This window comes from Macaca fascicularis, chromosome 1 (assembly GCF_037993035.2).
Source record: "Macaca fascicularis isolate 582-1 chromosome 1, T2T-MFA8v1.1".
NCBI classification, from domain to species: domain Eukaryota; kingdom Metazoa; phylum Chordata; class Mammalia; order Primates; family Cercopithecidae; genus Macaca; species Macaca fascicularis.
In genome coordinates, this window is record NC_088375.1 from 161,916,455 (window position 1) to 161,941,400 (window position 24,946).

The 24,946-nt window shown below is 37.5% G+C and overlaps 1 long non-coding RNA gene across 7 annotated transcripts in view; it reads right to left on the reverse strand.

Annotated features, from left to right (window-relative positions):
• LOC107127201 (uncharacterized) overlaps positions 1-24,946 on the reverse strand; it is a 513,156-nt gene that overhangs the window by 46,935 nt on the left and 441,275 nt on the right. For 4 of the 7 annotated variants that reach the window (XR_010577715.2, XR_010577711.2, XR_012418774.1 and 1 more), the window contains 2 exons: positions 13,224-13,336; positions 3,898-3,977 (listed from right to left, as the gene is read on the reverse strand). This is a non-coding gene — a long non-coding RNA (uncharacterized lncRNA). Of the gene's footprint in view, positions 1-3,897; positions 3,978-6,261; positions 6,310-13,223; positions 13,337-24,946 lie in introns of all 7 variants that reach the window. The other 3 variants (XR_010577712.2, XR_010577717.1, XR_012418768.1) reach the window with 2 other exon arrangements.

The window sequence follows — 24,946 nt, forward strand, 5'->3', positions numbered from 1 at the left end:
AATGAAAGTACATCAGTTTGAGGGTCCGGGCGCGGTGGCTCAAGCCTGTAATCCTAGCACTTTGGGAGGCCGAGAGGGGCGAATCACGAGGTCAGGAGATTGAGACCATCCTGGCTAACACCGTGAAACCCCGTTTCTACTAAAAATACAAAAAAAAAAAAAAAAAAAAAAAAAAAAAAAAAAAAAACTGGCCGGGCCAGGTGGCGGGCGCCTGTAGTCCCAGCTACTCCGGGGGCTGAGGCAGGAGAATGGCGTAAACCCGGGAGGCGGAGCTTGCAGTGAGCTGAGGATCCGGCCACTGCACTCCAGCCGGGGCTACAGAGCAAGACTCCGTCTCAAAAAAAAAAAAAAAAATAGAAACTACATCAGTTTGATTGCTTGGATTATAAAGTACACCTGTATTCCAAGTGGCTTAAACAGAAAAGGGGAATCACTGGCTCATGTAACTTGAAGGTCCAACGGTTCAGTAATGTCATCAAGAACTCAATTTCTTTCAGATTCTCTGTTGTGCCATAAAAAAATCTGGCTTCACTCTACCTCTGGCTACCCTGTAAGTCCTAATGTGGCTGCCAGCAGTTGGGCAACATGGTACATTCCCATCCAACAGCACATAGGACATCAAATATATATCTGACTTTCCTACTAATTGAAACACTGAACAGGTCCCTGTGTTCAGGGGTGTCCGGAGCTGCACGCCCCGGCCATAGCGAATAATAACTGACGATTAAAAACGCCTGAGCTGTATTCATTTCTACCTTCTACCTCCTCCCTAGATTTACTTTTTTCCCTGTATTAATACCTCATAAAAGATGGCGCTCTTCCTGCTGCTTCTTCACCTATTTTTCCCGCCCCGCGAAAATTACTACCTGACAGCGCAGGTGCAACATGACGTTCGACCAGAGAAACCAATACCTATCTGGCCACGCCTCCACTATGAGATCATTTTCGCCTTGGCCCAACCCCTTCCCCTCCAAGTGTATATAAGGCACTGCATTACCGCCATTAAAAGAGAGAGACTTGATCAGAGCACTGTCTTGTCTCCATTTCTCGTATCTCTTGTTCCCCAAATTCCCACCCCCTCCTCCAGGGCCTGCTTCGACTATCCCGCGGGCCGGGATACAGGGGAGTGTCATGTTATGACTGGTCGAGACTTGAGCTACATGAAATATTGTGGAAAGAGGGATGGGATAGCCCTGATTGATTTAAACAACAGGGAGCCTACTTATTGTGACAGAAGTGAAACTAATATCACCCTAATCAAAGCAGATACAGATGGGAAAGAATAGAATGGGTGCTGAGAAGATGACAAAAATAAAGAAATAGAATTCACCAGTGCCAAGATGTCTTCATTCAGTCTATTCATATCTAGAAAGCAGACTCAATAGACTCCAGGTTTCATCCTCACAAGTGGAAGAGAGGTTGAAGATCACTAGCATTTGAGTCCCCCTTGGAATGAACGGGCTCTACCCCTGTTGTGGAGCTGTCAGTTATGATGGTATAGGATTGAGCTATATTAGTATAGAGTAGAGATAAAGTAAAACAGAATATTTTAGAGATGCTAAAAGTTCTGATTATGACCACAGAACAGAAAAACAGGTTTCAACAGGTGAATTTTCAAAGCAGTTTGGAAAAGAAGGAAACCTCCGTTAATCACTGGGTATCTCTGATTGCTTTTGAAGATCCCCCATTTTAAAAACATTAATATTCATCCAAGTATATGAGAGCACCATTGTTAAGTTGTAGCTTAGGATTTTTCTTTTGGAGATAGAAGTATATCTTGCAAGTCTGATTACAGTTGGCTGCAAAATTTGCTTAAGCACAAAGAGTATGAACATATCAATAATATTTTGTAACAATAAAAAGAAAAACAGCAATGGTAAATGCTCACATTTAATCGAGTATTACTGTGTAGTAGCAAGGAAATTTACATGTGTTTACATATTTGATCCCCATAATTCTATGAAGCAACTGAGATAGACAGAACTTAAACACCTTACTTTTTGTAGTAATTTTGTAGATTTTGTAGGATTGGCACAAAATACTGGAGGCTGAACACAGTTAATTAACACAGATCACATGTACTGGGGTTCTGGAAAAGATCCGTATATTGAGTTTATTTCACAGGAATCTAGGTGCCAAGCTATAATAGCATAATTATATACTGTCTTCAGAGACATCTTCCCAAATTTACAAATGAGTTGTACATTTACTGAAACCAAAAGAATGGGAAGAAAATGTAAAATAAGCTAGAATGGGGTGGGAGTAGAATAAGAAGCAAGTTCAGGAAGCTGAAAAAAGATATTAAAATAATCACCAAAAGAAGGATATAGGCTTGAATAAGATATAGAGCTGAGTACAGAGTCAGAAGAAGAGAAAGAACCATGGGAAAGAGCATAAAATGTTAGGTCAAACTTGCATGTGGATAGACATTCTTGAAGTACTAAAAAGAAAGGAAGGCTGACCTTTGCGACTTTAATTGTTCTATGTATTCATAATGGAACATCCATTTAAGAATACAGATAATAAGTAGGCAACTTCAATAACTCAAAACAATAGTTATCTTTTCTATGGATTTTTCCAAACCAACAATATGGAAGTACCAATTTATTCTTTGCTTCCTTTACTTTATTTTCCTCCCACCCATTAAGTTTCCAGTTCTGCACTGATGTTCTATTACTGCTTACTCCTTCAATCAAAAACTCCTGGGTGTTTAGAATGTATTCAGTCTTGTGCTTAGACTCTGGTTCTAGAGATGACAAAAATGCAATTCCTCCCCTATTTAAGCTAACAGTCCTTTAAAGGAGACAAGTATGTTAATCATGAAATCACAATTTAATGAGTGCCATGAATGTAACACAGGAACGGATTCCTGATGTACTGACTGGAAATATTTGATAAATAAGTATTTAAAATTAACATGAGATGAGATTTAAAAGAGCATCTGCTCAGAAATCAATTATCCATAAAAAAGAAAGAAAGAAAGAAAAAGATTGGCAAGAAAGGAACCCAGCAAAGCAGAGCCGTCTCAAGAATAACTGAATGCAGACATAAACAACCAGAGAGCCTGAACCAGTTTTCTTATCATTGCCACAAAAAGAGAATAATAATAATAAAGACAAATGGCAGGGTCACCAACTCAGATATGAAAATTGCCAATAAAAACCAATATATCAGACATATTAGAAAAGAAACTTTGCTTTGAGAATGAATCATAGACCCTTGTGATCACTGAAGCCTGTAATATAGCTCTAGAATATTTCAGCTACTTATTATTCCATCCTATCAGATTTAGAAAAACGACAGACTGAATGCTCAGCCTGTCTAAGCTATTTCAGAAATTAATTCCAAATATTAAACCAAATAGAACTGCTGCAAAATATAAGGAACATACAAGCTTGCTAAGCCTGAATGGTGATAATAAAACTTGCATGGGTGCTACAGTGTTCTAATCAATGTCTAATTGACACACTAATTAAAAAAATTCTGTCATATAATTTTTCTATAGCTCAAAAGCCTACTAAAATCTGTGAATTTATTTTTGAGCCAGAGTTTATAGTCAGACATTTGTTATAGGTCAAAAAGTTCAACAGCTACTTTAAAAATACATTTATATTTTAGATAGGTTCTCATTGACTGGTAGTCAGCCAACTGCCAAACTTTTAGGTATTATTTTTCTAAAATAAGTCCATATTAATTCTCAAATAACATAGCACAGCTACTTGACCAATATAGTAGGCATCAAAATAATGAAGGATATGGATACTTTATCAAGTAAATTAAAGAAAAATACTAAGCCTTATTGTATCTTGAATAAGTGATAAGCAATGTTATTCTGAGATTTTAAAAACTGTAGAGAGATACATGCACACACATATGTATAAATAAATATATACTCACACAATTTTTTTCTTGGAAAGCAGGCCTTCTCCAATTGTAAACCCAGTATATTGAAGCAAATCATAAATCAGCCAATTTTCCTGATTTTGTAAGGAAACATATTTAAATCATCCCAAATGCATGGGAATTTATCTTATTTTATAATAACATATATCTAAAATGTTTTCCCTTTAGTTACTTCCATTTTACAACACACACACACACCCTTGATATTTGCCTATGTACGCTAAGTAAAATAGTCTCCCTATTTGCCAAGTAGTAGTAAACAGAAGAATTGATTGCTAAGATGGAGCCCTCCATTGCCCACAAGAAAGCTTCTCCATGAGCTTAACATGATCCCGCCCACCTGCTACCCTTATTTAATCTAGAAATAGACACTTCACTGAATCTGAGTCAGTCACAATTTCTCCCAGTGAATGCAGATTTGAGAGTAAGAAATATTATGTTGAGTCATAGCCAAATTGCTTTAATGGCTTTTCTCTTGAGTGAAAGTTAAACTTCTATAGAAACCCTGAAAGATGCTGTGTGACTTGATTTTCCAACTCCTTTTTGTATTATGGTGATAGGTTTTAAACAAGTATCTTTCTAATAAATTCCCTTTTTCTCTTTATGTTACCAAAACATTGTACTGAAATACATTCAAATCAAACAATTGGGTTTCTGGTGTGTTCCATTATTTTGCTCTATGCACACACCACCTACCTTATTCTTACTAAAGTTCCACCTGTTATTAAACAAAAATCAAATGATTTATCCTTCCTGCCTGTAAGGAAGATGGCACATCTCTGTCCTCCAACCCTACAAAAAGTTTCTTCTCTGGGCTAAATGATGATAGTTCCTTTTAAAAAATTAATTATTTACTTACCCCCAAGTTTTCTTTACTATTTACTTTATAAGTTCCATTTTAGTTCAGTCTTGCTAGTCTGTCAATACCAAGAGTTTTAGATGTCTAATATGAGAAAGAAGAAAAAGAGAGAAAGAAAGAGAGAAAGAGAGAAAGAAGGAAGGAAGGAAGGAAGGAAGGAAGGAAGGAAGGAAGGAAGGAAGGAAGGAAGGTAGGAAGGAAGGAAGAAAGAAAAAGAAAGAAAGAAAGAAAGAAAGAAAGAAAGAAAGAAAGAAAGAAAGAAAGAAAGAAAGAAAGAAAGAAAGAAAGAAAGAAGGGAGGGAGGGAGGGAGGGAGGGAGGGAGGGAGGGAAGGAAAGAAGGAAGGAAGGAAGGAAGGAAGGAAGGAAGGAGAATGGAGGGAGGGAAGGAGGCAGGAAGGGAGGGAGGGAGGAAGGAAGGAAGGAAGGAAGGAAGGAAGGAAGGAAGGAAGGAAGGGAGGGAGGGAGGGAGGGAGGGAGGGAGGGAGGGAGGGAGGAAGGAAGGAAGGAAGGAAGGAAGGAAGGAAGGAAGGAAGGAAGGGAGGGAGGGAGGGAGGGAGGAAGGAAGGAAGGAAGGAAGGAAGGAAGGAAGGAAGGAAGGAAGGGAGGAAGAAAGGAAATATCCACTGTTGGATATAGTGCATATCACTATATCCAATCCCAGTACATCCAAGTGGCATAGCAAATTGTGAAAGGGCTTTCATGAATTCTGTGACATCTCCTACTAGCAAACTTTCCTTTTATTAATTGACTTCAAAAGAACAGCCATTGATAGCTATTAAATACAAAACAAAAAAGCAAATTTAGCTTCCCCCAGAAAAGACAACTTATGAGGAAGTATGTAATTGTAATTGTTGTATTTGGCTGCTTAGATCCCCCTGCAGGACAGAAGAACTTGTGCTCCTGTCTGCGAGGAGTGCTCCTGGAAGATAATGCTCAACTATATGTTCCAGGAAATCTCAGAAAATTGCCCTTAGTTGAAGAGCCCTGCATTGCTCAAGGTCACATCTCCTTCCTGAAGAAACCTACATCCAATGCCTGGTTAATATAAAAGTTTGGACATCCAGCCTCCTCTCAACAACAAAAGGCCACTGAAGGGCCATCTATCTATTAATGGCTCCAGGGCTCTCATATAATTGGTTGAAACCTTGTTGAGACTGCATGCCTGCAAGAGCTTCTCTCACCTCGCAGTCCTATCTCTATCTCTTCCTTCTGTAGGTGCTGACTCTGACTGTACTTCCTAATAAACTCCTAGCATTTTAATCTCTTTCTCAGAATCTGCTTCCACAGAATCCAACCTGCAACAAATACCTAGAAGAAAAAGATTAATTGAGAAAAGCATGGTCAGGCACTGATGACTCAAGACTGTAATCCCCACACTTTGGGAGGCCAAGGCAGGAAGATCACCAGAAGTCAGCAGTTCAAGACCAGCCTGGTCAACATGGTGAAACCCCATCTCCACTAAGAATACAAAAAATCAGCCAGGTGTGGTGGCACATACCTATAATCCCAGCTACTTGTGAGGCTGAGGCAGGAGAATTGCTTGAACCTGGGAGGCAGAGGTTGCAGTGAGCTGAGAAAAGCATATATATATATATATATATATATATATATATATATATTTTTTTTTTTTTTAAGTAAACAAAAATGTAATAATACCTAAATAGTAGCTACTTGATTCTACTAGCTCTTCAATTTATGATGTGCATCATACTAAATATTTTTCCTGTTAACACTAAATGCTTTACATGCTAATACTAAACACCTTAATTCCATTACTTCTGAGCTTTTTGTATGTGCATTATACTGCACGGTTTACTTGCATTATCTAACTTAACCTACATAGCAACCTTATACATAGGCATCATTATTTATCAGTTTTACAGATGAAGACAATTAATGATTAGGAAGTTTAAACAACTTGTTCAAGATCAAATAGCCAGTAAATGGCAGAATCAAGATTAAACCAATTAAGTTTAATTGCAAAACCATTTATTTCACCACTTCTATAGGTACTATCCCAGATCTCAAATCAGAAGCAAAATCTACAATTCTGCTTTTTTCTTTTTTTTTTTTTTTTTCTTGGAAAGCAGGCTTTCTCCAATTGCAAGCCCAGAATCTATAATTCTGCTTCTGATTTGAGAAATGAACTTATAACATGGATACTTTCCATGCTACATTCCTTTCTTAAGTTGTTGGCTAAAAGTCCAGAGTTGATTAGAACAATTCTGGTCACACATCTGACCAGTAGCAGAAGATATTTGCTAATAAGTTTTCATATGCTAGTCTATAATTTGGGTTCTGGAGCACTTTGCTTGTTTGGTGAAGACAAGATTTTGCAATGCACAGTTCAATGTGTTGAATTATTAGTGGTCACTCTTCAGAGAGTTCAAGGTTTAGAGATAGAGAATATTATTGGTAGAAGACATATAAATAAATGATTAATGTTGGGAGAATATATTAATCAAGTCAATCACAAGTGAAAAAAGACAAAATTTTCTCCTTAACATTTTCAGATACGATTCAAGCTAATTTTGAAAAGTTCTAAGAAAATTTGCATAAGGTTTGTATGTCTGAGCAATGTAATCAAGATTTAATCAATAAAAATAAGCTTAGACGCAGATCATTTTTCATATTTCTTTGATTTGTCTTTTCTAATTAAAAGATAACTAACTCATAATGTGTACCAATAATATGGAAAGACAGAGTGAACAATATTTCCTTTTCTTTGTCTCAGTGCTTTTGGTTTATTTGAAACAAATATATCTAAACGTTATGGGTTTCCATTTAATATGTAAAAGTTTACTATTATCTAGAGCAAGTACTTGAAAAAATAGAAAAAATATTCTAACTCAAAAAGAGTTAATTAAGCAACATTTATTTTGTTAGATAGTACAATTTCTCAATTGTAGAGTACATTTTATTTGAATAAAGTCAATATACATCTCAACCAAAATAAAAAATAAAATCAGCATGTCAAATTATATTTTTAGAGATACAATCGTACAATATTGCTTAAGCAATAAAATATTGAGGTATGAAGTATTTTCACATTGAGCCATTCCTTTAGAGCACCTGGATAACAGATTTCATGCCTTCTTAAAGAATTTTAGCAATTAGAATAGAAGATACATTTAGTTTCTTTCACTTAGAAGGAAATGATATTTCATTTCAGATTATCAATGTAGAGAAACTGTATTTGCAATATAATCAAATATATCATCTATCAAGCAGAATCATCAAGCTATACAAGCCTTGAAATTGGAGTAAATCTGTCTTCTGAAATAGAAAAAGAAATATAGAACTATTCTTATATATTACACATTTATATTGGCACATGTGCAATGTAGAGAAGGTCTTGTTAATTCTGGGCTTTTCTACGTATTTCAGTGTACTTTAATCTTAGTTCACCTTATCAAAAGATCTGAAACTATGGTCACTGAATCTACAGAAATATACTTTGTTAACCATTTTTATTCAACTGAAATGCATAGAAATTAGGTTGCCTTGGATATGCAATCTAGGTCAATACACTGGAATAAGTTTTGTACTTGAAGCATTCTAGCAATCTATGAATGGAAGCGTTTCTCTAGATATCTAATTGACATATACACAAAGTTTGGGGCAACCCAAGATTTTTTTAAAATAGGATTCATTATGTTAATCAAATAGAGGAAGAGGTTAAACAAGTCCCCTAAAAATTCATAGCTAACCAACATCATGATGAAGGTTCAAACCTCATGTACTTTCCAAAAGAAGATATTTGTGTTTGAGAAGATGTTTTTACTTTGTGTTAAGAGTTATTTTTGATTGTAAGAAAATTCAGATTATAGAAGGGAGGTACAAGTGTATTGAATTTTTCTGAGAATGTGACAATTTTATTTGAAAATTTATGGCATTCTGCTTGGCATAGAAAATCATTTGGTTTCTGCTCTATTTCCAGGTGCCCTTCAACTAAAAAAAAAAAAAAAAAAAAAAAACAAGAACCTAGAGATGTGGAAGTAAGGTATAGACAAAAGATGAAGATGACTTCCACAATTTAAAGGGATTTGTTAGTGGGATAATCTTAGTAGGCCAGGTAAACACATGCTGTAATGGATTGGAAATGTCCACTAAATCAATGAAAGCCATTGAACAAAATATTATATAGCTAATGTATTGATTTCTTTTGTGTAATAATTATAAGGTGCCTTATATGCACTATCACATTTAAAACACTGATAACATTTTTAGGAGGTGTTTACTGTCCTACTATTATCATTATAGATGAGGTAAATTACACTAACAGGGATTAAATGTAACGGGACACAAAATAGGTAAACATTTACATTGCCCTCTTCTGCTTTCTAAGGAGGATGGTTTCCCTGCTTCTTTAATATATCTCACAAAGTGCTTGACTCAGCTTTGCTCTGCTGAGCGCTAAGGTGAAGTCTGAGGAAGAGAATTTGGGAAGCCAAAAGAAGGATAAGTTGCTTTACATGAGACAGAGAAACACAGATGAGTGGGAAAGAGGGAATGCAGAGGGTTGGAAAGAACAGTGTTGCAACCCTTTGAAAAAGAGATACAGTGAGGGAAACTGAAAGAGGTGTGAGAATATCCATCCAGGTGTGAGTAACAATAAAGGGTGGAAGTTTTGACAAAAAGGTAGTCATAGTCCAACAGGATTTTTAGGATGTTTTGTGATATAATATATCTAGCAGTGTCTCCCAAATATTACAGGAAAGGGCTGTCATTTTCTTCAAAACTTTGTTGTAAGTTGGGATTATCATTTATACATTGACTTGGTGAGATTTTCTTTAAAGAGAATTCAGTAGTCTCAAAAGGTAAATTCACTGTCAATTTTATCAGCAAATTGTCCAAATTCACACAACTAGTAAGTGGTAAAGCTAGAATTCCATCCCATCTATCTAACTTCCAGCCTCTACCATTAATCACCTCCTTATATTGCTTTTGTCTCCCAAGCACTTCTCTTTCCTCTGGAGAAAAATGTCTGCTTTCTTTAAAGTAAAAGCTCTGTCCATGCAGCTAAGCAGCTAAGGACATGAACAGTCACTGATACAGGCCAACTCATCAGCAGATTGTTGAGGTATTGAAATATATTGAATTATTACTTTATTATTTATTTATTTTTAGAGACAGGATCTTGCTCTGTCACCCAGGCTGGAGTGCAGGGGTCTAATCATGGCAAACGGCAGCTTCGACCTCCTGGGCTCAAGCAATCCTGCCTTAGCCTCCCAAGTAGCTGGGACTACAGGCCCATGCAACCGCACCTGGCTTTTTTTTTTTTTTTTTTTTTTTTAGATGGGGGTCTCCTTATGTTGCCCAGGCTGATCTTGAACTGCTGGCCTCAAGCAATCCTCTCACCTGGCCTCCGATAGCCTTGGTATTACGGGCATAACCCACCATGCCTGGCTTTAGTCATTAAATTATATGCTACTTAAAACATCACTTCTTGTGGCATTGCTACATCCAACCAGTTATTTAAAATTACAGATTTTAAATTCCAGTCTTATTCGCTGGGACAAGACTTTTGGTATAGAAGATGGGGATTCCTCCCTCTGCCCCCAAGGGAAAAAAATTTCAAATCTGGGTAAACAAAATATATAATAAAAAGTAACTACACTTTCTAGATGAAAATAGATAGATGTCAAATGAATAAATGTTGAAAATCTATACCAGCGGAGGCAAAGGTACTTTAGAAAACCATTCGAGAATCAATATACATGAGCACAGTTTTAAAGAATAATCAGGATTTTTCCATATGAAAGGGTAGTTGTACAATATTAGAGGGATAGAGACAAATATATAAAGAGAAAGACACTTGTAAAAATTGCAACATTTTTGAAGACTAATGATAAACTCAATTTTCTTTCTCTGTTGATAAACTCCATTATATTTGAACTGTAGGTTTTAGCTAAGGTTATTTTACTTAGCTTTCTTGTTTCATTAGAAATGTTGCTAACATTTGGAATAACTGTGGCTACTTATTCAAAGAATTTGTGTCCACCAGGATATATGGAGCTTCAGCTAAATCCAAAATGCTAAAGCATATTTCTTTTCATTCATTTTTAATCAAATAAAATAACTAATAAATAAATAAATAATCTTAGGTAAGGATTACTAGTAATTTAACAATTTTATGAAACTTTTTCTGAAGTTTTAACATTTCCAACATTTTGCTATCTTGCATTCAACCTATGACTCAAACGAAGATTTGCTTCATCAAAAATGTGTTTAATGCTCTTTATGTGAGTGCAAACCTGAGTTCTGAAGTTATATCAGCATTCTCAGACCATATTTTCTCTTGATTGTTCTGCCTAGGTTTGCTAGAGTATTAAGTTTCTCAAACTAAAAGAATTTGACATGTTTTCTTCTAAAATCAATTTTCTTTAGAAATAAGTCCCTTGAAGTTCCTATTAGTAACAATGATTCTTTCTATGTTAGTCTGTGCATGCCTGCCCTAACAGTGAGGGAATACATTGTTTAGTGCACCAAAATAGCTGTTTATGATCATGCTGTATGTTCATATTTAACAGCTCTTCTCAATCCATTTAGCTATTTCTACATATATTTCAAAAAGACATTTATGCTTTCCATAAAATATTTTGAACTTTCTTCTTTCAAAAATACATAGTGCAACACTAGAAATATATAATATTCCCCCACCTAATGTCAAATGGTTTCTAGTAAATTTCCTTGAAAAGGCAGATATCCAATAAATTTGTGTGATTTATTACTCTTTTCAGTTGAACAGTGTTTGTAATAACTAATCTCTATAGTTCTTTGAGAGCAAAAGGGAAAATTGTGCCTCTATGATTTTCTTAGGGATGACTCTCTTCAGTCAGATCACGATTTGAGTTTGAACCAACCAGAGAGTAGCAGAAGGAACGTTTTCTCATTTCTATGTCCAGAAAGATACATTCCTGTTACCCTCCTGAAGTCAGAGGATGAAATCATAGTCAATGCATCTTTGCAGATAAACTATTAGGTACATTTTTCTTTGTCTATAGAAATTAGTGGAACACAGGAAACTACAGCTTGCTATCCCTTCAATCCCTTGGGGAAAAAATGTTGGGTAGAGGGTGTTCTTGCATATATGTGTGTTTCAAACTTCATTTGGGTCCATTTGTTTTTTGCTACCACCAGTATAATAAGTAGCATTTGTATAAATCAAAATCATATGAGGCTGTAAGTTTATCAGGGATAAGAAGCTTTCAGTCTTTGGAAAATCCATCACAGTGTTCTCAGTGAATAATCAAACTGCATAGCTAAGGAGCTTAGATATACTGAAATGTAGCCCACTTTCAAGAGAAGGAAGGGAAACTAAGCTCTACTTCCTGAAAAAAAAAAAAAAAAGAGTATCTGTCTATATTATGTGGGATTTTTCTCCGAAGATTTCTTTCTACTCTCTTATTGATTTAATATTTTATTTATATCAGTATGGATTCATGAATATTAATTTTTTTATTATAATTTAATACTATGCTATTTGTTCATTGTGTATTCTGTTGCTAAATTGTTCTACCATGTCCTTATGGGAGCTCTCTCAGGTTGGAGCCTTGTGTCCATTTGACATGCCCTCATCCTTTTATTCCTAGAACACTTTCTTACTTTCTGTTACTACAAAATGCTCCAGACTCATTGTTCAATTTTCCCACCACAGACCCAGGATTGACTTCACTTTTAATTTCTGAAAATAATTTAGTAGACATCTAGGCTCCATCTCCTCAAGAAGCTGTGGACTCCTAATATCTTGAGGTCACCAAGAGAATTTTTGCAAGCTTTTTGTCTCACTGAATCTTAAGTCACACCATATATGCACCATTCTAAGCCTGACTCAAAGTTCTCATAGCTGTAATGTCATTTTATTATATTTAATTTCCTCCCAATTCAAATGTCTGCTTTCTCATGAGAACCTTTTCTATCTGTCAGGATCTTAGAATGAAACATGTTATCATGCTCAATCTTGTCATTTGAAGAGATTTTGATAGTGGGAATAGCTTGCTATCCCCTCAACCCCTTGGAATGGGTAGAGGGTGTTAACACATATACACAAAAACACCCTCTACCCATACAGGGTTTAGTAAGGTATAATGCAATGCTCTAGACCTAGTAAAAATAGGAAGCTATTATTCTAAGCCTTTAACACCACTGGAGAGAGTGGTTACCAAAACCTGGAGAAAATAGCTGTATGTGGAAAGGTTCTAAAGAAGAATGCAGCAAGCTCAATAAAGTCAACCCATTCTTTTGACCACTGTCTCCTTCCACTTTCAGATTTCCGACTAGAACCTTTCATTGGCTGAACAAAGACAAAGACAGAATTCAAGGAAGGTCATAGAAGTAGTCAGCTTTTTGGTACCCAAAGTTGTTGGAGAAGGGTACAGAGTGGGTAAATAAGTCAAATGAAAGGCAGTATTTTCTTATTTTAATAATAAGTTTAAAAATCCCACTTCTTGTACTTACCTTCTGTCTGATGTCATCAGTATTTTCAGATGCCAACTGGGATCAAGTTCAACACTGCATTACTGAAGAATCCAGGTTATCTATATTTCATGTGCCAAATGAAAGAAAGAATCCTGAAAATAAAACAATATGATGATAATAGTAACATTTTTTAAAATAAAATTTATGGTCTAAACCCTGATCATTAATGGTTATTTCATGTTGAAGCCATGAGGCCTGTTCTTCATTCTGAACATAGGGAAAAGGTGAAATCTTTTCATGTATTTATTTATTTAGCCAATTTATACATATAGTGAATTTTAATTAGAATTTAATAGTATGCCTTCTTATTATGCATATTATTGGGGCTATCTGAATTTTCTTTGGAATCGTGCCTCCAATTTGCCATGCCCTTTTAGGCAACTCTATTTTAATTACTAGTTGAATATGATGGGTACATTTTATTGTTCTCTCTTTTGATTATTGGAAAAAAAGAGGGAGAACTTAACTTCTCAGATTGCTGAGAAAAATAGAACTCATGAAAACACACACACACTTACACACATGTCTTGAATATTTTTGCAAAGATACTGGAAAGGAGAAAAGTTATGTTTCCTTCTTTCATGAGTATCACAAATTTCAGTAAGAGAGAAAATCTGAGCATTTCCCAAGGTAATCTCTCTGTCAGCCATCATATTATTACTTCCTAAAATCTTTGCCATCCCACTCTATTTTCCACCTTCTCATTCTTAAGATTTCCAAAGCTTCACCAAATCCTCATTCTCTGTTGATGGCCTACCCCCATGGTTCACTGAGAAAACAAACACTATTTTGCTAATTTATCTGGGAGGATAAAAATTACAAAATAATATGCCACCATACTGGACTGGAATCATAGTTTTGTTTACCTGTGTACTTAATTTTAAAGATAGAAGATAGTGGAACATAATTGTTTGCTAAAGATCACACTTGAATAGAAAAGAGATGATAAAAGAAGAAAGTTGATTCTATCAAGATTAGTTTTTAAAAGAATGATAAACATTCCATCCACTGCAATAGTTAAAAACCATAAAGAGTGTGCAGATGTAGACTAATGTAGTTTTACATATTTAGGGTTTTACATTAATGATTTACCCCCTAATGACCTCTAGGTGACCACAGTCAATGGTTACATCTGTATTATTATCTTATTCAACTTGAAGCGTCTTTGACCAACTTGGTTTCTCCCAACTTCTTTATTCTTCTTTACTTGTGTTCTTTATGTGCCTTTCCTTATACCAGTCTTCTGATCAGCGAGGATATTTAGAAAGAGTGGAAAAGTGAGGGAACGGACAAGAGATCCAGTTTCCCTACCCACTCTATCTATATTAGGTATTCATGCCCTAAATTAACAGTATTATTTCTTCACAGAGCATTTTATTTCTCCCATAATTTTTCAAGTTTGCATTTGTTTGTTTATTAGTTATTGTCCATGTCTTCAACTAAATTTTATCAAGAGGGTCCAAGAAGAGTGTTCAAAGCTATATTCAAGTATACAATACAGTGGCTGGCAATAGTGGATGCTCAACCAATAATTCTAAACTACACTAATGAATGTAACATGGTTCTTGCCAAGGAATGAAAATAAACAAGAAGAAATGGATGGGTAGAACAGGAGCAGGTATAGTAAGCTAAACTTGAAAAAACAGTTAAATTACAAGTTAAACATGAAAAAAAAACAGTTAAATCCATGATACTAAGAGGGGGTCAGACAAGTCTCATTAAACTCTCCTCTCTTTGGAATTCAGACACAACTAACCACATTAACATTAAAACAGATATCTTAAAACAAACAAAACAAACTCTTTGTAGCAATAAGATATCAAATTCCAACCTGCCTCCAGTATAACATCATATGGCAGAGACCAAGCCCTGAAAGAAATTGAAGTATTTTACCCCAACATATATTTCATGACATATTTTGATATGGCCTCACAAAGCTGTCTCTTGTAGGGAAAATCTACATTCTGTAGAATAATCAGATTTGTTTTCCTGGTCTTTTCCTTATCCAGGAGAGATTTAACTAAGAGTGTGGCACCTTTCAGAGTCTGATAAGAAGCATTTATCGTTTATTCTATCTGATGCCTGCTACCTGGGGGCTTCATCTACACAACAAGAACCTTGGCTTCCACAAGCCCCCTTATCTTAAGAACAAACATTTCTTTCTGCTAACTTTACTCCTTCAGGTGGAGTTTAACCCTTTCAACCAATTACAATTCAGGAAAACTTTAAATCCATCTATAAGGTGGAAGCCCCCCACATCACTACTTTGAGATGTCCTGCCTTTATGGAATGAACCAATGTATATCTTATATATATTTATTTATGTCTCTGCCTGTAACTTCTGTCCCCCTAAAATGTTTAAAACAAAAATGTAACCCAACCACCTTGGGCACATGTTCTCAAGGTCTCCTGGGGATATATCATGAGTCATGGTTCTTACATTTATCTCAGAATAAATCTCTTCAAATATTTTACAGAATGTGACTCTTTTGTTGACATAATTTACATTCCCTGAAGGTCTAAAATTGTCACCACATAGGAACTCTTTCATTTAGCTTATATAAATCAGGCAAAGTCTTGAAATCATAACCAGGTGAAAACTATACAATTGCATTGCTCTACATTTGTTAGCCAATACTGATTCTGCCTCTTTTGTTTTTTTCCTTTTACCATTTTGCCCTTTCTCACATTCTACCCTGGTTCTGTACTCAATTACTCATTCTTGGACATTCATAAGAACTCATTCTTTCTACATTTTTCATCTGATATTGTTACGGTGGGTAGGTTTTCAGACATGGGCAGAGCAGGAAAGGGATCCCCAGCCCCCAACCAGAAATGTCAGGTGACCACCAGGTGATGATCAGGTGGTTGTTACATTGTTTCTCAAAATAATAATCAGTCACAGCCAGCGCCAGGGAGAGGCAATCTCCCAAGAGATAGAATAAAACTGAAACTAGTAATCAGCAGTTTCCCAATAAGACTTCAGGAATTAGGCAAGTAGGGTCAAGCACGAACATTAAAAAGGCAAAATGGCAGACTGGTATATGGCCTTCTAGGGATATTCAACTGTTAAGGGAAGAATGCCTCAAGTGAGCACGCATACAACACCAATAAACACACTGTGCATGTTTGCATGCTCTCCTCCCAGGTGCTAGCAGGCCTCTGTGCATGTGGACAGCTCACCCCAAGAGAAGAATCAGGGAAGAAGGGACACAAGGCTCAGAAGTATGCCAACTTCTAAAATCCTAAGTTAAAGATCATACTATCACTTGATATCTTAAGTCACCTGTTTGGCCCTCTTCCAAGTATACTTTGTTTTCTTTAATTCTGGCATTACAGTTTGTAACAAACTTTCACTTCTGCTCAAAAACTTGCCTTGGTCTCTCCTGCCTTATGCCCCTCTGCCAAATTCTTTCTTCTGAGAAGGCAAGAACTGAGGTTGCTTGTAGCTCCATATGAATTCACCAGCAGTAACATACTTTGGTGCTGCATGACTCATATATGTTCCACTGCTAACATACTTTGGTCCACATGACTCTGATACATTCCCTAAGTGGTAAGACACCTCCACATCTCACCTTCTTTTTTCCAGGGGTATTAAACCCCTCTATGTGGTTTTCTTCTCACCTTTCACTCTCCTGCTTACTAACCATCAGAAAGATTCATCTTGGCCAAAAGTGGCTCTGTTCACCCAGGCTGATCTTTCAGCTCACCGTGACAGGTGGCTCATGGGGGGTAGAAAGGACCTTGGGGTCTGCACCTAGTAGAACTGAGATATTTAATGGCCCTCCTGACAGAAGACTCATGAGAGTGGTAGGACTAAAGCCTAACACCCTGCAATATCTGGGGTTTCTTCTGCTTTTCCAACTAAAATCAGCTTTCTCAAGAACTTGCACTACCTATTATTCTGTTTTTCTCTGTATGTGTTCTGAAATGGCCTCGCATACCTGCCAAATTGTCTGCCTCAGGGGCAAGTCTGCCTCTTCTCTGGCTGCACTTTGCATTCCACATGACTTCTTAAACATATACTCCTTAAACATACACTCCCTGTTATTCAGGCTCTTGCTGCATTTGCTTGGCTGCAAAGACATGGGCTGTCTCGTTGCTACCCTCTGAGATTTATACTTGCTTTTACCTTACCAGCTTAGATACCGCTAACCCTCCCCCTGTCTGCTGGCATATTTCCAGGACAGACACTATCTGGGATCCTGACTTTGCCAGCTCTTTATGACTTACTTACACTTTTTTTTTTCCCTTGTGGTGCTCTAGGGTTAAGATTTTCATAGGCTTACTGCCTGCATAATGCCTCACTCTGTGACCCTTTGTGGACATCAGCTGCTTGCTTTTTTTTTTTTTTTTGAGTTAATACCACTTTTGGAGGAGGGGAAATTCTCTTTGCCATTTGCAATTTTTTTATCCCCATTTCCTCCAGAGGTTACTACTGTATGTCAAGAGTGCAAAGGAATGATCACTTAAATCCCAGGGCTGCTGTTTTTGCGATCATATGAAGGGATTACATGAATATTCCTCTAGCTTCCTCCTACTTCCTCCTGTAGCCTGCATTTCTCTGATCAGTTCCACACCTTCTCAACATGCATCAACACCTTCAACGTCATATTTGAAAGGTGGGAAGTCCAAACCTATTGTGGCAGTTAGCTGAAAAACAGGCTTCTCATCTACTACTACTTTTCGTCTTTAAAGAACACGGGAAATGGGAATCTAAGAAAAGAGATAATCAATTTGTGGCTAAAATGCTCTGAGCAAGAGTCACTATAAGGTCCTGGAGAAAAGGACATAGGCCAACCCAAAGCTGCAGGTGCAGGAGATACATAGGACAGCGAAGATGGCTGGTCTTAGATTAACATATTACCATTATAACAGAGATGAATGCAAGGTTAAGGGTACATGCTAAGACTGGTTCATTCCAGCACCCCAAGGATGAACAGGGGCTCACTGTTCACTCTGTTATCTCCTCTGATCCCAAGTAGGTAATTGTGATAAGGTGAGACCAAGGTTAACGGTACATGGCAAAACTGGTTAATTCCAGAACACTAGGGACAAATGGGGAATGCCCTATTCAGGATAATAGAAAAGTAAGAGGAGATGCCTTCTTTTTTCTTTTTATTTGTATTCTTTGTCCTCTCTTTGCATACACATAACCAAGTCTACATACCACAGGACATGCCACGTGGACGCATCCCCCCAAAACTGAAAAGTTTGAATCTTCCAAACCTTAAACACACACACACACAAATACATGCACACACACATACATACACACACACGTGCATACATACACACACAAATACATACACACACACATACACACACACACTCAGACACACACAAACTAGCTTTCCTTTGTAAAGCTATTTGGCATAAAAATAAACTGAGAGTAAATTACATAAGTCAACCTTGGAACCCAGTGCCCCTGTACAGGAGGTCCTTATATTAGCTTTCTGGCTTTTTGTTTTGTTTTGTTTTGTTTTTGTTTGTTTGTTTGTTTTATAACTGAGGGTAGAATTGGGAGGATAGAGCACAGAGCTAATAAAAAGGAGAAATGCAGGGACAAGAGGCAGGCTCAATTATTGGCTGTTTTACAAACCCTCCAACCCCCTCTTCAGGTTTCCCTGAGATTACCGTCTCAGGTAACTGCCATTGGTGTGGAAGCCAGGCCACTAGAAGGCAAACCACCCTAATGGTATAAATGGGAAAAACCCTGGATGGCTCACCCCCTCTACCACAAGCTAGGCCACTGGAAACACGACTGCCCTGAGTGCCAAAGGACCCCCAGGACAAAATCCCAACATCTATTATTCTTGAGTTGAAGGGGCTTTCTGTTCTGGCTGACTTCCAAATCAGACATCATAATCAACATGACAAGGGAAACTTTGGAGGTGTCAAGTAAAATTACAAATTTCCCTTTGAGGTTCAAGAGCTGCCTACATTATGCTTATCTTCTTCTCTGAGCAACTCTTCTACAAAACCTGTTGGGTAATGGGAACAAATGGCACCTCCTCCCTCCAAAAGAAAAGATTCACACCTCCTTGGTGCAAAAATATACTTTTCCAAGATGGGTGCTTGCTTAATATTTACCCAACCTCTAAATTCATCTTTTTCATTATTTCTCCTGGAAAAGCTACCTAAATCTTCAACCAGTAACTTGAACCTTGATACTCCTGCCTCAGGGGTTTAGAAATAGCCCACACTTACTTAGAGAAGCTTTAGCAAAAATGTAACAGAGCAACCTCTTGAGAAGGGATAATTTCTATAGTATGTAGACAATTTGTACAGTATTTCTACAGCATCCTTATCTGCTCTTCCTTCACAGGACTCACAGGGCAATATGTTGTACAAACCATAACTTCTAAACAAGGAAAATTACTTTTGACTAATTCAGAGGTTGTAAAGTATAGGTATTTCTGATACAGAAAGTTATAAAGAACAAAGATTTTTGTGTAAGAAAAGAATCTTATATGATAAATTCTTGTCCTAAAGTAAAATGACTCATTGTTTAAAAAGAAAAATGTTTAGGACAAGTCAGAAAGTCCAAGCATGTCATAATTGCTCTGTGTAAGTTTTTTAAAAAAACTCATGAAAGGGAATTTATAAAAGAAATGTTATACAATTTTAAATGTTATTAGGCCTACTAAATACTTCATAAACTGTGATTATGATTTTAACTGTACAACTTCCCTGCTTTAAAGCTAGGTAAGGCCTGGAGACATACAGAGTTATTCATGCCTTCTAGCTATGCTGGAAAATGTCAGACCTTATCTGCACTGTTGTCTGGTGTCTTGGCTCCACACGTAGTACATAATTAAAATAACTTATTTACCAGACTTTTCACCAAAATAATAGTTGCTAACAGTTAACAGTGTAACATGTACATGGGACTACTAGAACAATAGTTTTACATGCAAGGCATGTAAGGAAACTAGAATGATGTGCTTTCAGTAAAAAAATATAAGAAGGCATGAGAATGGATTCGTTGTGTAGTTTAGACGGTTAAAGCATTGTTTTAGAAGGTGGTTTTTTAAATCCACTATAGGAATCTAACAGGTGCTCCTAAATGCACGTTTCTGATAACTGTGGAGACTGTGACATTAGAATAGAGAAAAAAATCTTTCAGGACTTTCATGGGGAGCTAAAATGTTCATGAATATCAAACAGAACAGTAGTTAACTGCCTGGACTGTACTAATTGAAGATGAAAATAATCCTTTTATGACTTTTTATTTAGAATGTTATTAATCCTTTGTTATTAAAAGCTGAGAAAACTTTACTTTTTAGCTATTTATAATTTTTAACAATTGTGTAAAGTACACTTCTATATATAAACAAAATTTGTAGCATATTTTTCTCTACTGGATTTCCCCCAAATTTGGAAACTATATGTGAGTATTCTTAAATTATGGCAATACAATAAGAATCTGTTTTGTTTTCCAACAAGAAACAACTGGAGAACTTGGTTATTTTAGCAAGACTTTGACTGGAATGGCAAGCTTTCCTTAAAGGCACCCAATTTGGCTTACAGAGCCAATAAAAGCCTTTCGGGAACTGACCTCATACCTTATCCACATAGATCCTATACAAGGTTCCTTACTGTGGTAAGTAAAGAATGTTATTTTCTGGCAGACCCAGGAGCCCCAAGTTATTTTGGCACCTCAAGAGGAGAGAAATTTACTCAACGCATACAGATATTTGATGACACAAACTCATGCACATGCCCAAGGCTTAAAAAAAAGTCTTATCTGAGATTCCTTATGGAACAAAGTTCCATGAAAGCCAATTTAAAAAGGAGCCTACTTGACAAATAATTATTCTTGCTGTGCTTTATGCAATAATCAGGCCAAGTATAATAAGACTAAAGTTTATTATGCAAACAAATTAGTGCTATAATTATTTGTATTTAACAAAAATCAGGAATAGGGAGAGAAAAAATATGTTTCAAGAGCTATGGTATACTTGTCACTAGATTCTAGTCTCATTGGTTGTTTTGAGTTTTTGTCTGCAATTTAGACTATCCCTGTTTATTCCTGTGAACCAACAAGTAATCTCTGGCTGCAGCTCAGTAAAAAACAAAGGGATGGGTAATGTAAAAATCTGGATCAAAATTCTAACTCTGGACACATACTGAACTTGGCTAGGAACACCATAAACCAAAATCTTAGCAGGCATTACTGTAACCACCAGCTATGTGAACATGTCAGCAGCCTTGCAATTTTTTAAAGCTGTCCTCACTCCTATTTTGTTTTGACATTCTTCTAAATCTAATAACATGATTTGTCTCCTCTAGTCTTCAGGCCATCAAGCTCCAATTTATCCTCACTGAAGAATACTGTCCTCTAAATATTAAGAATCAGCTTTCTACAGGGGACCCTCAGACTGCCCAACAGTGGGACATGAGAAAGGCAAGATCTTGCATGATCTCCCTTGGACCTGGTTGGATATCACTTTCACCAAGTCATGGAGCCAATTCTTCCCTGACAGCTAGCAAGAGGCCGAGACCCACAGAACCACCACTACCACTTCTCTATCAGCAGGAAGCAATTTCAGAAAGATGACTTTCATTCATTTTCCCATAAATATTGTGGTATTGGACTCTTCAGTGGGGGAAATATTACAGTAGGTAGCTATTTAGACATAAAGAGGGAAGGAAAATCTTTCCCCATCCGCAATCAAGAATGTCAGACAACCATTAAGTGATGGTCAGGTGGTTGTCACACTGTTTCTCAAAATAATAATTGGTCACAGGTGTCTCCAGGGAAATGCAGTCTTCTGATAGATAGTATAAAACTGAAACTAGTGATTAGTAGCTTACTGATAAGACCTCAGGAGTTAGTCGAGTAGATTCAAGCATGCACATTACGAGGCAAAATGGCAGCATTTAACTGGTATATGACTGTATTAGTTCCTTTTCATGCTGCTGATAAAGACATACCCAAGACCGGGCAATTTACAAAAGTGAGAGTTTTGATAGACTTACAGTTCCAAATGGTTGGGGAGGCCTCACAATCATGCAGAAGGCAAGGAAGAGCAAGTCACATCTTACATGGATGGCAGCAGGCAAAAAAAGAGAGCATGTGCAAGGGAACTCCTCTTTATAAAATCATCAGATTTTGTGAGACTTATTCACTATCATGAGAACAGCATGGGAAAGATTCACCCCTTCCCACAACACATGGGAATTATGGGAGCTACAATTCAAGATGAGATTTGGGTGAGAACACAGCCAAACCATATCATTCTAACACTGTGCCCTCCCAAATATCATGTCCTCACATTTCAAAGCCAATCATGCCTTCCCAACAGCCCCCCAGTCTTATTTCAGCATTAACTCAAAAGTTCACAGTCCAAAGTCTCATCTGAGACATGACAAGTCCCTTCTGCCTATGAGTAAAATAAAAAACAAGCTAGTTACTTCCTAGATAAATTGGGAATACAGGAATTGGGTAAATAAACCCATTCCAAATGGGAGAAATTGGCCAAAACAAAGGGGCCACAGGCTCCATGCTTGTCCAAAATCCATCAGAGCAGTCAAATCTTAAAGCTCCAAAATGTGGCCTAGAAGGGTAAAATGGTTTAATGAGCCGGCCACAGGGGTCTCCTGTGTTGTGTAGCCTAGGGACTTGGTGCCTTGACTTGGTGCCTTGTGTCCCAGCCACTCCAGCCTTGGTTGAAAGGGACCAACATAGAGTTCAGTCTGTGGTTTGAGAGGGTGCAAGCCCAAAGCCTTGGCAGCTTCGACATGGTGCTGAGTCTGCTAGTGCACAGAAGCCAAGAATTGAGGTTTGGGAACCTTTGTCTAGATTTCAAAAGATGTATGGAAATGCCTGGATGTCCAAGAAGAAGTTTGCTGAAGGGGCTGGGCCCTCATGGAGAACCTCTGCTAGGGCAGTGCAGAACAGAAATGTAGGGTGGGAGGGCCCACAAAGAGTACCTATTGGGGTGTCACCTAGTGGAGCTGTGAGAATAGGGCCACCATACTCCAGACCCCAGAATGGTAGATTCACCAACAGCTTGCAGCATATGCCTGGAAAACCCACAGACACTCAATGCCAGTCCATGAAAGCAGCAGGGAAGGAGGCTGTACCCTGCAAAGACACAAGGACAGAGCTACCCAAGACATGGGAACCCACCTATGACCTAGATGTGAGGCATGGAATCAAAGATCATTTTGGAGCTTTACGATTTGACTGTCTTGCTGGAGTTTGGACTTGCATGGGGCCTGTAGCCCCTTTGTTTTGGCCAATTTCTCCCATTTCGAATGGCTGTATTTACCCAATTCCTGTACCCCCACTGTATCTAGGAAGTAACTAATCTGCTTTTTATTTTACAGGCTCATAGGTAGAAGGGACTTGCCTTGTTTTGGATGAGACTTTGGACTGAACTTTTGAATTAATGCTGAAATGAGTTAAGGCTCAGAGGGATTCTTGGGCAGGCATGATTGTCTTCAAAATGTGAGGACAAGGTCATGAGATTTGGCAGGGGCCAGGGGTGAAATGATGTAATTGGGCTGTGTCCCCCTCCTGAATCTCATCTTGAATTCCCACCTGTTGTGTGAGGGACCTGGTGAAAGGTAATTGAATCAGGGTGGCAAGTCTTTCCCATGCTATCCTCATGATAGTGAATAAGTCTCACAAGATCTGATGGTTTTAAAAAGAGGAGTTCCCTGTTCCCTGCACAAGTTCTCTCTCTTTGCCTGTTGCCATCCATGTAATATGTGACTTGCTCTTCCTTGCCTTCCACCTTGATTGTGAGGCATCCCTGGCCACATGGAACTGTAAGTCCAATTAAACATTTTTCTTTTGTAAATTGCCCAGTCTTGAGTATGACTTTATCAGTAGCATGAAAATGGACTAATACAGCATGTGTATAACTTCCTAAGGGAAAAATCAGGGGAGAAGGGACAGACACAAGACTCCAAAATTATGCTAACATATAAAACCCTACATGAAATTTCAAACCATGCACTTGCTTTCACAAGTCACCTGCTTGGCCCTCTTCTAAGAGTACTTTATTTCCTTTTCCTTTTCCTTCTCCAAAGCTTTTTAATAAACCATATTAGTCCATGTTTGCATTGCTATAAAGAACTACCTGAGACTGGGTAATTCATAAAGAAAATGGTTTAATTGGCTCATGGTTCCACAGGTGCATGGTTTTTGGGAGACCTCAGAAACATTGCAATTATGGCAGAAGAGGAAGTAGGTATGACTTACGTGGCTGGAGCAGGAAGAAGAGAGTGAAGGGGAAGGTGCCACACACTGTTAAACAACCAGGTCTCATGAGAACTCATTCACTATCACAAGAACAGCCAAGGGTAAATCTGCCCCCATAATAAAATCACCTACTAGCAGGCCAATCCTCTAACACTGGGGATTACAATTTGACATGAGATTTGCATGGGGACACAAATACAAACCGTATTATTAACCATGTGAGTCTGTTCTTATGCTACTAATAAGGATATACCTGAGGCCAGATGCGGTGGCTCACACCTGTAATCCCAGCACTTTGGAAGGCCAGCGCAGGTGGATCACAAGGTCAGGGATCAAGACCATCGCGGCTAACAGGGTGAAATCCCGTCTCTACTAAAAATACAAAAAAATTAGCCGGGAGTGGTGGTGGGTGCCTGTAGTTCCCACTGCTCAGCAGAAGAGGAAGTAGGTATGACTTAGGAGGCAGAGCTTGCAGTGAGCT